Genomic DNA, 17,704 nt, shown 5'->3' on the forward strand with positions numbered 1-17,704 from the left:
AATAATGACTTGTAAATTTCTACTGTAAGAGATAATTTTTTAAATTTTTCAAGAATTGTCTTTATATCCTCTCAATTTATCATTAAATAAATTTTGAGGCTGAACTATGTAGCTCAGTGGCAGAGGGCCCTGAGGTCCATCCTGAGAATTGTACTAAAAACAAACAGAAAACATAAATCTTATAAAGGGGAAAATATGTGCTCGTGGTCTCTCGCTCACGTGCGCTCGCTTTCTCATGTGCTCTCCCTCTCTCCCTCTCTCTCTCTCAAATGTCCTATCAAACTTACCAGCAATTCTACTCCAAAGAAAATCCCCAAAACTGTCCTCTCCGCTAATAAAGGTCCTCTGAAGCGTACAACTCCTGGAAATTTCTCTTCCCCAGATCACAGCTGTACTTTCACAGGGCTGCCCACGTCTACCTGGAGGCCTTGACTTAGTCGAATTCTGTTTCTAAATAGGCTGAGCCTCTCCTCACAGTTGGTAATTGCCAACAGTAACTCTGTAAATTTCTCATTGATTTCTACAACATCCTTTTCATCATCAAAGAGAACTGCGTGCGGTTGCTCTAAGGTTTGTAATCCAATCTGACTTTTCTTGCCTTTTGCAGAAGGAATTCTTGAATGCCCCACAGAACGGTCTTGGATGTACTGTCCTATACTTCCTTTGGGTACTTTTAGGAGTTTCTGTGTCTGTTTGTCTGTTACACTGCATTCTTGAAGAAGCAGATAAGAAATCTGTTCTTCCCAGGAAGGTGAAGTAACCTTCTCTTGGCTCCATAGGCCTGAGCTCATTGTGACAGTAACTTCAGAACATCAACTCACAAAAAGGAGCCACTAGCAAATCTGTCATAAAATCCCCAAAAATGAAGTTACTGGAAGTCCCAAAGCAAGCTGTTAACAACCTGGTGTCCATGCTGTAAAAAGACAGCAATTCAAAGTGCCTGGCAAACAAGCAAAACAAACTTTAGACTCTATTCAATACAACCTTAAAATAAAACTAAAGATTTTTTAAAATCTCATTTGACTATTTTAATATCTCAATGAGCTAAAAGACCCATATGACTTGTGTCCACTGTAACTGCATTTTTAAAGAACTCCAGCAACAAAGCATCCATAGAAACAATAACAACTTTTCCAAAATTCTAAAATTAGAATCTAACAAAAACTTTAAGATTATCCTAATATGCAGACCCTGAGACTTTTTCTAAACTTTACAAAGTAGCATTTCTGTCTAACTTGAATGAATAAGATACAATATTTGAGAAAACACACATAATCTTATCAATTAAAAAGGCTATTTCTAAACGTGTAACTTAGAAAGTAACATATTACAGTATCAAACATCTTTTATCAGTTAAAAATATGACAATATTACATTCTGAAACTTTATCCAAAATTCATTTATCTATAAGCTTCATTTTGGTAATGGAACATTATCTCACTCAATTTTTTATATATTTTATCTTTATTTACATATATATGTTGTATCTCTGTGATTGTATGGCACATGTGTGTACTCCAAGAGGCCGAAAGGGGGCGGTTAGATCCTCAGCAGCTGGTGTTACAGGCAGTTGTGAGCCACCCACCATGGAATTCAGGTCCTCTGGAAGAGCAGTAACTGCTGACCAACCTCTTTAGCCCCTCAATTTCATTTTCATATACCTTTTGTGCTTAGACAAGGAGATATTAACTATACTAATTATAACTACGATTTAATTTCTTACAATCACAAGCATTTAATATTATAAACTTGAGTATATATACACATATATGTTAGGAAATTATTTGTAGCATCAAAATTTGGACAATGCAATAATGATATATGACTATATTACATTGTTCTAAGATTTTTAGCCCATCTGATTTTGATGTTAAGGTCTATAAATTATACTGAATTATAGATGCTTATATCTATAAATTGTGGGCTTTATACCACAATTTTAACTATGTAAAAAGGAAAGAATATACAAATGATTACTTTCCAGATTTAACTTGCATTTAAAACTGTTACAAAAATAATTTTACAATTTGTAGCCTCATTTTTAAAGACAACTTTAACTAATGACTTAAAACAACATAACTTCAAATGCTGTAAATGACATGCCCATTGTCAACGCCAGGCTAAATGAAGAAAAGTTTGAAGCTATCCCACTAGAATCAGGAGCAAGGCAAAGTTGTCCACTCTTGTTACACACAAATACCACAGCTCACATGTAAAGGGACAAGGACAACACAGGAATTGGTTCTCTCTGTCCACCATGTAGGCTCCAGGAATCGAATTCAGGTCATCAGGCTTGGCAGCAAGCGCCTTTACCTGCTAAGCCATTTTTCCAGTCAAACATATACTATTTCATAAGCCAATTTAGAAATTAACCTCGTCTCATAAGTGGATTCTAACCATAATTAAAGGTCTTTGAGCCTATTATTCGTGATCCTAGAGAAGCTAAATAAGAAGATGAACCTGATGAAGATTATTTAGCTATCCACCAGGAGGTAGGAAATAGACAAGAGTCCCAGGTAACCTCGGGTGCATGGGGGGGGGTGGGAGGGTCGATGGAGGGGGAGAGGGCTAGAGAGAAGGGAGTAGGGGAGGAACGGGGAAAGCTTGGTGGCCGGGGATGAGGGGGGGAGGGAGGTAGGATGAATATGGGATCAGGGAACAATATATTTCAACTAAGGGAGCCATTTTAGGGTTTACAGGAGACTTGATTATATATGGGATCCCAGGTCCAAGGAGAAATCCCCCAGATTGCTCTCTGGACAGAGGAGAGGGTGCCTGAATCGGCCGTGGCCCATGACCATACTGATGTATATTTTGCTTATCACCATAGATCCTTCGTCTGGCGAAGGACGGCTATGCAGTCGGAGGCCCACATTGGAGCACCGGATTGAGCCCCCCGAGGTCCGGAGGGGGAGCGGAAGGAGGAGGAACATGAAAGACGATATCAGTACTGCGAGGGATGCTATCACCCACTGATACAAGGGAACGGATCTGATGAGAGTTTACCAGGGCCAGTTGGACTGGGACTGAACGAGGACGTGATCTAGCCAGATTCTCGGAACTTGGCCGGATTCTCTGACTGTGGCTGGCCCGGGGTCTTTCTGAAAAGCCATTGACTATGACACTGGGACCTGTTTCCTCTGCATATGCTGGATTTTGGGGATCCAGTCTGTTTGGACGCTCGCCTTCCTGGACCTGGAGGGAGGGGGAGGGAGCTGGAGCTTCCCACAGGGCAGGAAACCCTGACTGCCCTGGGGGACGGAGGGAAAGGAGAGGGGGAGTGGGGGGAGTGGGAGGGTGTTGGGAGGGGGGCAGAAATGGAAACTTTTATAATTTAATAAAATTTACTAAAAAAAAATAAAAAAATAAAAAAAAAGAAATTAACCTCGTGGCCGCACCCCTACACACACCGCTTTAATGATTTAATGGATTTAAAGTAAAAGCCATGCAAAATATGGCCATCAGCGGTCGTCATTTTTTCTTTTTCTGAAAACAAACAGAAAGAGTTGTTTTGTAATATTCCTAAGGCAGAACTCCCCAACCCATTTGTCTTCTCTGTCCCTGCCCCCACTGGTCCAGTGCCTGCTTTGTCCCTTCTGGGTATTGTTGTGAGGCCTTTCGTGTTGTGAGAGGAGCCCGAAAGAAGCACCTTAAGAGGCAGAAATGCTTGTTTGCTAAGGTCTCCAGTTCATCTGTGTGCCTGACTCAGGGCTCAAATACACACCAGAAAGGTTCATGGCGGATAACTGCTCAGCTCACGGTGGCCAGAGAGTGGACACAGGAAGGGGCTAGAACTGAGTAGTTAGCATGACACATCTCCCAATGGCCAGCTTCCTTCCGCAAGGTTCTGCCTCCCATTTTCTACCACCTCCCAACATTGTCGCAGCACTACAAGTCCATCAAGGAATGACACCTATTTGGGAGATGTTGACCCTTAGACCAAAGTGATGTTTCCCCACTTTCTACAGAAGAGAGTCTGTGCCTGATAGGTTAACAAGATTAAGACTTTATCCAGTAATTGCAGTGTGCGACATGCCTCACGGGCCCAACATCTACCCCCATGTCCCTTCTCTTTCCTTTCTTTATGAGGACTGCAAAATCTACAAACTCACTTTCATTGTCTTTCTTAAGATCAAAAATGATTTCAATAAATGTTTTAACAATCCCCATATAAAGGACAGAACCAAACAGACATCTCTCTTTCTATCTTAGCCAAATATGTAATGCCAGGAACTAAGCAACAATCTTGTATCTGTGAAGCAAAACCTATGAAAATAGGGCACCGTTTTAATAACAACATTAGCCTTTCCAAACAGTTCCACCAACTGGGGACCAAGTATTCAAACATGTGAGCCTATGGGCCATTCTCATTCAAACCACCATATTCAACATCAGAATTTTATAGCAGAGGGGCAAGTTGATTATACATGTATGATCTGCTCAAATTTAACACAAAGTATAACTACTTCATAATTATGTGTACCTGGTGTGAGCATGTATAAGTACTTAACACTAGGAAATATGTTTGCGAAGAACTTAACTGGAATCCAATAAAATAAAACCCCTAAAGCCAATTGTCAGATCATAAGAAATACTACACAGCCAGAAATAAATTAAACATAACAGATGATGCCAACAGGAAAATCCAGAATTGGAAAGTTCTATAGGACAGAGAAGGATTTTTCAATGAATAAAATATAACAGAAAACGAAAAAGGAAACTGACTAAGAAACTAAGAGATATATCAACAAAGACAATTCCGCCAGTTTAACACCTGCTTAAAATGAATCTACAATTTGATAATTTTATCAACCTTGATGGTATAGCTCAGTGATAGCACACTTGCATAGCTAAAACAAGGCCTTAAGTCTGGTACCCTGTACTTCAAATAAAAAGTAAAACAATACAACAAATACAAAAACCAAGGTAAAAAAAAACAAATCTTGGAGTCAATGAACCAGTTCAATGGGTACAGGCACTTGCCACCAAGCACCACAATCTAACTTTGACCCTTGTGATCTATGTGTGATCTATGTATGATCTATGTGGTGAAATCAGAGAACTGGCTCCCCAGTTTGGCTCCTCTGACCTCCACACTCACTATACAGCATGGGCACGTGCGTGCGCTCTCTCTCTCTCTCTCTCTCTCTCTCTCTCTCTCTCTCTCTCTCTCACACACACACACACACACACACACACACATACACACACACTCCAGGTCCAGCGTGTCTCAGCCTGCCTGCCTGCTCGCCTGCCTGTGAATCAGGATGTAAAGCTCTCAGCTACTGCTTCAGCACCAAGCATGATGATGCAGGACTCACCCTCTGAAACTGTAAGCCAGCCCCAATTAAATGCTTTCTTCTAGAAGAGTTGTCATGGTCATGGTGTCTCTTCTCAGCAATAGGACAGTGACCAAGACAATATTAGTTTTTCAGAGACAGCAAATAACTTGGTCTCGAGGGGACTCACTTCAGTTAACCAAGGCAGGAGTAATGGAAGCATGATCCACACAGCTGACTTTGCCTACAGTCGTTAGCAGATGCCCAGTTTGATAAGTAAAAGTGAGAAAAGAATTCTGGAGGGTGCACAGCCTCAAACTATCTTCCCAAACCAGCACAGCGGAAATGGACTTTGCAGAGCAGCCTGCAGTTACTGCTGAATTAAGATGTTCTTGCTGTTGTCACTATTACAGAAAGCTCAGCAACGCACAACACATGCAACATGTGCGTCAGTTTGCATATTTGGAGGTCCAAAGTGGAGAAGAAGAAGAGGAAGAAGAGGAAGAAAAAATTGGATTTTCTTCCCTTATTAGGTTTTCTACTTTTAAAAACCCAGAGGGTATGCAGAAATGTAAGGATGTTTAGTAAACTTGCCATATATAAAACAGGACAATAAACCATTTGTATTCATTCGCTGAACAATGTTTAAAACACAAGATTAAATACAGCATTCATAACAGCATCGAAGTATTTTCCAGTGCCCAGAAATAAATTTAATGAGTGATGTGAGAGATCTGCCTGGCGATTGGGTAAAGCTTTACTGAACCTACTAACAGTCTAAATAGGCTAAGGAATATGCCACATTTGTGTGGTCCTTAAACATCTGGCCTCAGCCCACATACGTAAACTAAAAATTGAAGGATCCTAAAGAGATTCTCTGTGTTAAATAATCTGTTCTCTATGCTAAGTTAAAATGGAGATTTGTATTTTTAAAAAAGATACCAATTCATTGAAAAAATAACAATAAACTTATTTCATACTAGCCTGGATGATATTTATGTAAGAAATGGACATCTTTTTTAAAAGTGGTTTGGCTTTGCTGCATTTGACATAATACAGATCCTGAAAAGAATGAGTCCTTCTCAACCCAACTACACCAAACAAGCCTCTACCTCTCCTTTCTTGAAACAGACCGTCGTCCTGCATGTTCTGCCCACTGTAGGTACTTAGCTACCTTCAAACGGGTCAACCCCATCTGATTGTATCTGGCTGCCCCTGAAAGATCCATTCAGCCAGGAGCAGTCCCATGAGCAGGTCTGGCCTTCTTCCATTTGATCAGCTTGCTTTCTGATGAGAATGGGTAAATCTGTGTTATCCTGGAGTCCCCCGCTTCGGTTAGCAGTAGGTGAAAATGAAGACATCTAGTCTAGTCCAGATTCCTTGAAGGGGCAGCCAGCCCACTGCACACCATTTGTCTCTGTGGGGCTGACGCAGGGAAAGAGGAAACCACAGGGTGGGGCTGCATGTTTCTGTTCTGGCTGCTATCCAACACCAGTTGTACTAAGCCTAGCAACTATATGAGACCTTACTCTGTGGATGTCAATAATCATTTCACAGGTCAAGAAATCCAGACACAGAGACATCCGGTCCCTTTCCGCGAGCTTCATACAGAGATGCATGGCAGAGCATCTTGCTTGAAGGCTCTCGGGCCATACCTCCCAGATGCTGTCATAAAATGGGTAGTGAGAGCCTTGTCTCACACCCAAGAGAGAAACTAGCTCCAACTACAATCTCATCTAAAAAGGAATTCCTTCAAAGTGATTTAAGGACTAGGGAGATGACTCTAAGTAGGCATGGTTGCTCTGCAAGCACCCAAGTCTGCGTCCAAATCTCTACCACCCACATGGAAAAGTTAGACATGACTTCATCAAGCATGGGACCCCAGATTTGCAGGGACAAAAAAAGGTGGATCCTGAGACTTCCCTGGTCAGTCGGCCTAGCTAAAATAATGAGCTTCCATTTCGGTGAGAGACCCTGTCTCAAGGCAGTAATATGAAGAATAATAGAGGAAGACACCAACATATCCTGCATGCAAGCTTTCTACATGCATGTGAGAACACACACACTTATGACATCCATGTAGATGAAGATACTTAGGAACTTGCACTGATTGTGACTACATACACAATGCTGCGACTCAGCCGTTCTAACGTAGAGACATGTGCACATTTTTTTTCACAGGTACACACTGGGACATACCTATCCTAGTGAAAAGCACCTTCGAATCCAATGATAAAAAGCAGCTTATATCACAAATCCAGCTGTTATATATTTATTCATTGTGGAGGTGTTGGAGTGCTCACCCATGTTACCCTGTGTCTGAACTCTATGTGAAAGATTGCAGTGTGCGATCCTTGCAAAACGCCTGCAAAATGCTTGCATGACTCCAGAGCAGGTGATCTATTGTGGGAAGAAAAAAAACACATGTTACAAAACTAGCTATAACCAAATGTGATTAAAACACGGAATTACTGTTTGTGATCTGAAGAATTTTCTAAATTCTTTCCATTACTATCATTTATTACTTTTTTTTTACAAGCCTGTCTAAAAATAATACATGGCCAGGGTCTCGGCCCATGTCTGCAGACTGTGTGATCCCACTGTGTCAGGCCTCCTCAGGAGGAGGGGCCACCAATCAACAAATAGGAGAGTGAGGAGAGCTGGTGCCATGTCCAGCGAGCCAATGGCCCCTGGAGCTGACCAGGAGAAGCCAGGGCGAAGGGAGGCGACCAGAGCCCCACCCACTGGGCTCTGAAGTTCTCCCACTGCTGCGGGTCAACAGGGAAGGCTCCGGTCACTCTGGCCAGCACTGAAAACAGTTTCAAAGGCACATTCAAAATAAGACCAAAGGTCTCAGTCAAGCATCCAGTCTGGCTCTTTTAGAGTTCTTGACTGTTTTCCATGGTACCACAACCCTTCCCTGGAGAAAGACTATTTTTCCCTCACACTGATGAAGTTTTCTCTTCTGTTGAGCACACTGCAGCTTTCCTTCCCCATCCTCTACCCCCCAAATATCTGTCACCTTTCTAAGACAGAAGATGGTGGTGAGCCTACTGGAGAGGGTAGTCCACCTGCTATGAGTTGGTTAACCACCAGGATGAGCAGCCATGATATGTAGCACTTACTATCAGCTATGTGCTTACAGGCTCTACATCCCACTTAATCCTGAAAGCCTATCACGGAAAGACAGCGGTGCCTTTTCCCTGTAACGAAGATAAGAGACTCAAGGTTCAATTAAGTCAAACAATTCTTCTGTAGTCAGTAAACGGTAGAAAGCTAGTTCAAAGCCAGGCTGGTCTGTGTCACTCACAGAACACTTTAACACCCATGACTTGCCCACATCATGGAGTCTGGGCAGGTAGGGCCATCTGTGTTTAACAGGTGGCAAAGCTGAGTCTGGTTTCTGGGAAATAGGGTGGTGGTTTGAGAATCCAGGCCTCCTGAATGCTCCTAGGTGTAGCTTGTCAAGGCTGCCTGAGTCTGCATTCAGATCAGCCCAATGGTCTGGATCCTCTGTGCTCTTAAGTACCTCTCTGAACTCCGAGCCAAGGAGAGACCCTGCTGAAGGTCACTCAGTGAATGGCAAGTCAGATATAGTCTTCATGGATTCAGAGAGTTCTTGGAAAAAGTTCTTCACCAGAAGCCAAGCCTAAACATATTGGAAGGCTAATTTTAAGGCAAATTAAGCAATATTGTTCTTTTATAAAAAGCACAAATAAGCAAAACCCATTGAGGTCCTGAGGATGGTGAATGGAAGCTTCCGTATTGCCTCTGTTGTTTGGAACCAAAGCTACTTGGCAAGAAACCCTGCATATGTGTGCAGGCAGTGAGCAGTCCTTCATGCTGCATGTGTGTGCAGGTAGTGAGCAGTCCTGCATGCTGTATGTGTATGCAGGCAGTGAGCAGTCCTACATGCTGCATGTGTGTGCAGGCAGGGATCATCCCTGCATGCTGCATGTGTGTGTAGGAAGTGAGCAGTCCTGTATGCTGCATGTGTGTGCAGGCAGTGAGCAGTCCTGTATGCTGCATGTGTGTGCAGGCAGTGAGCAGTCCTGTATGCTGCATGTGTGTGCAGGCAGTGAGCAGTCCTTCATGCTGCATGTGTGTGCAGGTAGTGAGCAGTCCTGCATGCTGTATGTGTATGCAGGCAGTGAGCAGTCCTACATGCTGCATGTGTGTGCAGGCAGTGAGCAGTCCTGCATGCTGCATGTGTGTGCAGGAAGTGAGCATCCCTGCATGCTGCATGTGTGTGCAGGCAGGGAGCAGACCTGCATGCTGCATGTGTGTACAGGCAGGAAGCAGGGCCTGTGGAGGTATCCCAGTGGCTCATTTCCCTCCCATCTACCCATCCCATACTTCTGGTCTCTGCTTGTGTTGTGGACTCCAAGGCAGACAGCCCTGGGCTTCATCTCCTCCCTCCACTCTGTACAACTGTGTTTACTTTGGGGAAGTTGCAACTAATGTCTCGGGAGAGGCATGAAGTGGAATGTTTGTTCACAAGAGCTTCAAGCTGGGTCATTTGCCTGACTCCACTTGTTCCCAGGTTGAGGTCTCAGCTACCATTCAATTCAGTCCCTGAACTCAACGAGGTCCTGTGTCCTGCCCAAGACATGGCAGGAGGAAGATTCTTTTACCAAAAGCAAAGCTTCTACTGGAGAAGCTGCACTGAGAAGCTCATCATAGGTCTACGTTTACATGCACATGGTAGCCTACTTTTACATGTACATCATAGGTCTAGTTTTACATACACACTGTAGGTCTACTTTCATATGTGCATTGTAGGTCTACTTTTATATAAAGTCATTACCTTTTACCTGACATCTGATGTAGGAGAGTCTTCTATCTTATCTGTTGCTTTCATTGATTAATTAATAAAGAAAACTGCTTGGCCTGATAGGTCAGAACATAGGTAGATGGGGAAGACAGAACTGAATTCTGGGAGGAAGAAAGCAGAAGCAGAGAGCTGCCACCATGAAGCTGCAGGGTCAGACATGCTGAATCTTTCCCAGTAAGCCACGAGCTCGTGGTGAGACACAGATTATTAGAAATGGGTTGAATTAATATGTGAGAGCCAATAAGAGGCTGGAGGTAATGGGCCAGGCAGTGTTTAAAAGAATACAGTTTCCGTGTTAATTATTACGGGGGTAAGCTAGCCGGGATCCAGGCAGGAACGCAGCCCATAGCTCCTTTTACAACAGACATCTTAGAAGACAGCCTTTGGGAAGTAAGTTTTTATTCGTCTTCGTACATGGGAGAGTGACTGAATTAAAGAATTAACTTTTTTCCCACAGGTGGTCTACACAGAGTAAGTAAAATTGGTTCACACTTTTTGGAGCAATTCATGCTTAAATGCATGGGAATTCAGCCATATTTTTTAATTTATCTATTAAGCTTTTATTGTAAAAGCAATTACACTATGAATTAGTTTAAACAAAGGTATCCGTATTCATGTATGAATATATTCACATATGTGCACACAGGTGATCACGCATATGTGTGCATGCATATGGAGGCCAGAAGTGGACATCGATGCCTTCCTCTGACACTTCCCACCACTTTTTGAGGAAGGCTCTCTCACTGAATCTCAAGCTTGTGGCTCAGCTAGACTGCCTGCCTAGCAAGTCCCAGGAACTCCGTTATCTCCACATCTCTCATGCTGGAATTGCGGGCGCACACCACAGCTCTGACATTTTAGTGTGGGTTCTGACTGATCCAGTTTAGATCCCCGTGCCTGCGCTACCACCATAGTACTGGCAGCCATTCCCCAGCCTGTGTAAGACTCTTTAAAAGTAATCATCACTAAGTATTTGTAACAACTTTGCTGACATACTCCCTTGTATTTACCCATCTAAAGCATGTTAAGTCAACAATGTTCAAGATATTCAAAGTTGTGTGACCATTGTCTTTTTCCCTTTTCCCCACCATTCTAGAAATTGACCCCACAGGCTCACACACATGTGAAACAAATGCTCTATCACTTAGCTACATCCTCAGTCCAAAATTAGGACATTTTTCATCACCTGTATCTTCAAGCGCTTCTTTCATGTAGCTTAATGTTCATCAGGCGGTAGCATGGCCCAGTACCTTGTTCTTTTCTCTAGCAAGCAGCATTCTCCTGGGTGGCTGCTCTACATCTCAGCTGACAGATGAGGATCTTTCCACTCTCTGGCTATGGAAAAGAAGGCTGACCTGCATCAAAAGAACACATAATCCAATAAAAAAAAATAAAGTACAGATCTAAACAGAGAACTCTCAAGAGAGGAATCTAAAATGGCTGAAAGACAGTTAAGGAAATGTTCAATAGCCTTAGTCATCAGAGAAATGCAAATCAAAACAACTCTGAGATTCCACCTTACACCTGAAAGAATGGCCAAGATCAAAAACACTGATGACAACTTATGCTGGAGAGGTTGTGGGGTAAAGGGAACACTCCTGCATTGCTGATGAGAGTGCAAGTTGGTATAACCCCTTTGGATGTCAGTGTGGCGATTTCTCAGAAAATTAGGAAACAACATTCCTCAAGACCCAGTAAAAGCACTTTTGGGTATATATACAAAGAATGCTCAATTGTGCCACAAGGACATGTACTCAACTATGTTCACAGCAGCTTTGTTTGCCATAGCCATAACCTGGAAACAACCTAAATGCCCCTCGACCAAAGAATGGATAAGGAAGATGTAGTACATTTACACAATGGAGTACTACACAGCAGAAAAAATAACGACAACTTGAATTTTGCAGGAAAATGGATGGAACTAGAAAACATTATTTTGAGTGAGGTAACCCAGACCCAGAAAGACAATTATCACATGTTCTCACTCATAAGTGGCTTTTAAACATAAAGCAAAGAAAACTAGCCTACAAACCACAATCCCAGAGAACTTAGACAACAATGAGGAAACTAAGAGAGATTCACATAGATATAATCTACATGGGAAGAGAAAGTAGAAAAAGACAAGGTCTCCTGAGTAAATTGAGAGCATAGGAACCTTGGAGTAGGGTTGAAGCGGGGAGGAGAAAGGCAGGGAGGGGAGCAGAGAAAAATGTAGAGCTCAATGAATATCAATAAAAAAAAGATTTTTAAAAAAGGAAAACCCTTATTTGGGATCTTGGGGGGGGGTGATTCAAACCCCATGTCTCCCAGGCTACTGACACTTAAAGGTTGTAAATGTCTTAGATTAGTCAAACAGCGGTTAGCCAAAGCCCATCTAAATAATATTGATTATCGCCAGGCTTTGTTCTGCTGGTCTTTTGCACAGCGTCACAGCCCACTGCATTCTTTCGGCAGGAGGGACCTATTCTCTGGGTGCACGGATGAACCTCTCCCAAAAGGTTGTGCAGCCCTATCATTTGCACACTGCCTACCTGGAAAGTCTTAGGACATTTGGCAAAATCCCTCATAAAGTGATTGTTCTGTCCAATAAGGAGCAGCTTAACTGGTTCCAGTTATTTAGCCCAGAATGAACCATCTTTTTAACTACTCAGTCTGCTGAATTTGACGATCATTACCCCCCTAATAAATTAGGAATATTTGCTTTCCTAAATTTATTTTGCTAGCTCCCCGAGATTGCGCCCTTAATGTACTTACAGATGGATTCTCCAATGGCACAGCTGCCATAGTCACAGCCCAGAAGACTGTTAGGATGAAAGTACCCTACACGTCTGCACAAATAGTAGAACTGGCTGCCATTCATTTAGCTTTAGCTACCTTTCCAGCTGAACCTATTAATCTTTTTACTGATAAGATGTATATTGGCCACCTTCGGGCACATTCTGGCTTACCTGGCGCTTTTAGTGAAAGCAATGCACAGTTAATCAAGTGACCCATGCTCTCTTAATCTCTCTGCCCCAGGATTCCTTCCTCTGCCCAGAAGGCTCATGAAAAATCCCATCTCAATGTTACTTCTTTAAGGCTCACGTATAAAATTTCTAAGGAGCAAGCTCTTAAGATTGTCAAAGCATGTCCTTTGTGTGCAGAACTTGCTCCTGTTTCTCATCTAGAAGTTAATCCTCAGTGTCTTTTGCCCAGTCATATCTGGCAGATGAATATTACTCATGTGGCATTTTTGGTAAATTAGAATTTGTACATGTTTCTGTGGATACTTATTCTGGCATGCTCTTTGCAGCCACCCACTCAGGGGAAACGGTGAAGGATGTAAAAATTCATTGCCTCCAAGCTTTTGCCTACTTGGGGGGGTACCAAAATTGATGAAAACGGATATCAGCAAAGGCTTTCAATTATTCTGTGACAGTTATGACATCCTTCATAAGACAGGAATACCTTACAATCCCCAAGGAGAGGCCATAGTGGAACGGGCTCACCGAACTCTCAAAGTCTATATTCACAAAACAAAAAAGAGGGAATATAGTACTCCCTGGGTATCTGGAAGTTTATGTTTTATTTTTGCTGAATATTCCTTCTCTTTGTGCTGAATGTTGGCATGGTATTATGATTTGTGACCAGAGAGCATACTATTTTCAGAAGTTTCTTTTGCAGAATCCAGCCCAATGTGGTATAATGTCTACCTTCACAGGGTGCTATCTCTGTGGACTTTGTGCCTGTTTATATTTTGGACCCTTGGCTGTGCAGGAGTCTACCTTGTTTAACAGCACAGCAAGATGGAAAACTAGAGCCAAAATAGGGCTTTTCATGTGGTTGTCTGTGGCTAATTATACCTTGAATGATCCTGCCCTTAACTGTTCTCAACTTTTATGTCTATTGAACAGCTGTTGGGCTAATGAGATGACTGTCACTGTGGGCTGGGTTCCAGACGTGGTGCCTGTTCCAGTGAGTCAACTGGTGCTGAGCTGTCCTGGCCAAGACTTCGGGATCACCGTGGGTGGCTGCTATTGCCACCGCTGCAGCCTCTGAGACAACTGGATCCAGAATTCCCTATATAATTTTTGCCGGGACATTTTTTTTTTTTGGTTTGACCTATAGAACAGTCAGAGCATGTGGTTGGCTGCTCCCTTTCCTTTCATTATATTTGTGCCCCGCCCATGCCAGTCCAGCCCATTTCATACAGCCTAGGCCTAGGCTTGCTGAAGCTGAACAGCGGGCCTTAGGAACTCCTGTAGCCAGAGGGTTTCTGTTGCTCTGCTTCTACAACAGGCACCAGCTGCAGCTGCAGTGATGTAAATCACTATTTACCCAAGAAAGTGGGCTTCCTCCAAGAGCAGAATGGGCTCGCAGGCTATGGAAAGACCAGTGATCCAGAGATGGGTAAGAAAGGAGCCTGTCATGTGTTTCTACAACCCAAGACAGGCCTGGTCTAATTATATAGGAAAGAGGGATCTGTTGGGAGCTTCAGACCCCTGACCCCTTGACTACAACACCCAGTCTCACCAATGAACACACATCCTTACATTAAACAAATGCAGCATAAAAAAAACTACCACACCTTCACACAGTTAGAGTAACATTCTGCAGCATAAACAAATGTAACACATCTTTGCCTAGTTAAAATAATATTCTATAACAACTATACAATGAAGAAAAGAAAGCATCTTCAACAAACAGTGCGGGCATAACCAGATGTCAGCATGTAGGAGAACACAAATAGATCCCTGTCTATCAACCTGCACAAAACTCAAGCCTGTGTGGATCAAAGACTTCAACATAAATCCAGTTACACTGAACCTGATAGCAGAGAAAGTGGGAAACAGCCTTGACTACATTTGCCATAGGAGACAACTTCCTGACTAGAACACCAGTGGCACAGAAACTACGACTGACAATAAATAGGACTTCATGAAGCTGAAAAGGTTCTGTAAAGATAAAGGACACCATCAACAGGACAAAACGGCAGTCCACAGAATGGGAAGAGATCTTTAACAAACCTACATCTGACAGAGGGCTGCTCTCTAAAATATAAAAAGAACTCAAGAAACTAGACATCAAAAAACCCGCAAATAATCCAATTTAAAAATGGGGTATAGACCTAAATAGAGAATTCTCAACAGAAGAATCTCAAATGGCAGAGAAACACTTAAAGAAATGTTCACTATCTTCAGCTATCACAGAAATGCACACTAAAATGGCCCTGAGATTCCATCTTACACTTGTCAGAATGGCTAAGATCAAAAAACACAAATGACAGCTTATGCTGGAGAGGATGTGGAGCAAGGGGAGCATTCCTCCAATGCTAGTTGGAGTGCAAACTCGTATAGCCTCTTTAGAAATCATCATATTGGTTTCTAATTGGGAATTAATACTATTCTTGGGAATATATGCAAAGGATGTTCAATTATACCACAATTATACCACTTGCTCATTGCGCTTTATTTATAATAGACAGAACCTGGAAACAACCTAGGTGCTCCTCAACTGAAAAATAGATAACGAAAATGTTTACATTTACACAACAGAGCATTACTCAGCTGTTAAATATAATGACATCAGGAAATTTCAAGGCAAAAGGATGGAACTAGAAAAAAGCCATCCTGAGTGAGGTAACCTAGACCCAGAAAGACAAACATGGTATGTACTCACTCATAAGTGGCTATTAGCTATAAAGGATAACCATGCTATAATCCACAGACTCAGAGAGCCAAGGTAAAAAGGAAGGCCCAGGGCAGGGATTGGCGGGGGAGCGGGGCAAATGCACAGATCTCCCTAGGAAGAGGAAATAGAGATTTTTCGGGTGGACTGGAGGGATCTGGTTGGGGTGGGAGGAGAGGGGGAGTGCTGAGAGAGATGACTAGAAAAGGAGGCTTTACGGGGTAGGGTAGAAGTCTGATATGAGGGAGATTTCCACAAGTCTACAAGAACGGTCCCAGCTAAGACTCCTGGAAGCAGTGAATGCATAGCTTTAACTGGCCATCCCGTGATTGGATTGGTGACTACCCTGGTTTCCATGGGAGAGTCTTCATCCAGGGACTGATGGAGGCAGATTCCAGAGACCCATGGCCAAACACTGGGCTGAGCCTGTGTTCAGAGAGTCCTTCTGAGGAAAAGGAGTAGAGATTATAGGAGTCAAGGGATCAGAGGCATCACAGGAAAACCTACAGATACAGCTAGCCTGGCTCACGGGAACTCAGAGTCCTGCTGTGGGAGCTCTTTCCACTCCTTCAGCCAATAGCCTTTAAGATACTAGGCCACTTGGGCGTGGTCTCTTTTGCTTAAAAAAGCAGTGGTAGCTCTCTGGCTTCCAGCTCCTGCTTCTGGCTGCTAGACTCTTTTCCTCATTGCTCAGAGGGCTTGCGTCTAGGACAGTGATCTGTAAGTTTTCCCCTTAAATAAATAACCCTTTTATTATTCATAATTCTGATGGTGTGGGATTGTTTTGTGACTTAGGCCTTCAGAATCTCAACCAACAACCAGGGATCCTGCATGGACTGACTTAGGCCCTCTGCATAGATGTGGGACTCCTGGCAATGGGATCAGGGGCTGTCCCTGGTGTTTTGACTGGCTCTTGGGACCCCATTCCACATGCTGGATTGCCTTGCCCAGGCTGAATACAGGTGTGTGTGTGGTGGAGAGGGGTACTTGGTCTTATCACAGCTTGATATACCATGTTTTGCTGATGCCCATATGAGGCCTGACCTTTCGGAGTAAAATGGAGGAAGGGTGGATTGGTGGGGAGAAGGAGTAGAAGGAGAGGAGGGAGGGAGGCTGTGGTCAGGATGTAAAATATTAAATTTTAGAAAATGTTTAACTTTGTATTTTTAGAAAGCCTCATGTTTATATATAGGGCAGTGGAAAGAAAATACATAAAAATATTAAAAACCCTCAATTATAAAAATAAACATATATGGCAAACTTATGACCTAAGGCATTACCTTAGGACTCATGTTCCCTCACTGGGTCCTCTATCTATTTTGTAGCAATCAGCAAAAGATTGGAAAAAACACCACCTAAACTGATTTCTGCCAATGAGAAATTGGTGACATCATGAAACTCCATTTCCCTCTCTTACTGTGAAACAAGTGATACAATTTGGTTATGCCCACAAAAATCTATGGAGCCCTGATCTCTCACAGGTCTAGTCTCTTGTCTTTGTCCCTGCCACTCACTGTTTATAAAGAATAATTATTCTGGCAAAGTAGCTTAATCCCCACTTACTCCCCCAACTGCAATATAGTGAAAGTTCAAATTAATAGGACAAACTATTTTATCAGTCACAAATAAGAACTAGAACAATTTCAACATTGGAGACCAATCTTTCCGAGATTTAGAAATAGTCAAGCCAAATTATCACAAGAAAATCAAACTGAAGCAAAACTGAGATGGGCAGATTAGTGAATCATTTCAAATACTCCAAGTAGAAGTCAGAATAAAATTGACTGCAGACAGGGAGGTAAACAGTCACTCTGGTTAGATGACACAGTAGAATTTCTGGTTGGTTAGGAGCAGGATTACCTCATCTGATACATTACTTTCTTTAGGATACACTGAACTCAGTTTATCCATTAGGAATAAGCCT

The 17,704-nt window shown here is 42.7% G+C and overlaps 1 pseudogene; it reads right to left on the reverse strand.

The window, feature by feature from the left end:
* Positions 1–48: 48 nt before the first annotated feature.
* LOC148122411 (ubiquitin carboxyl-terminal hydrolase CYLD-like) lies at positions 49–816 on the reverse strand (annotated as a pseudogene).
* Positions 817–17,704: the final 16,888 nt, after the last annotated feature.

Source organism: Myodes glareolus, chromosome 4 (assembly GCF_982192425.1).
Source record: "Myodes glareolus chromosome 4, mMyoGla1.1, whole genome shotgun sequence".
Lineage (NCBI taxonomy): Eukaryota > Metazoa > Chordata > Mammalia > Rodentia > Cricetidae > Myodes > Myodes glareolus.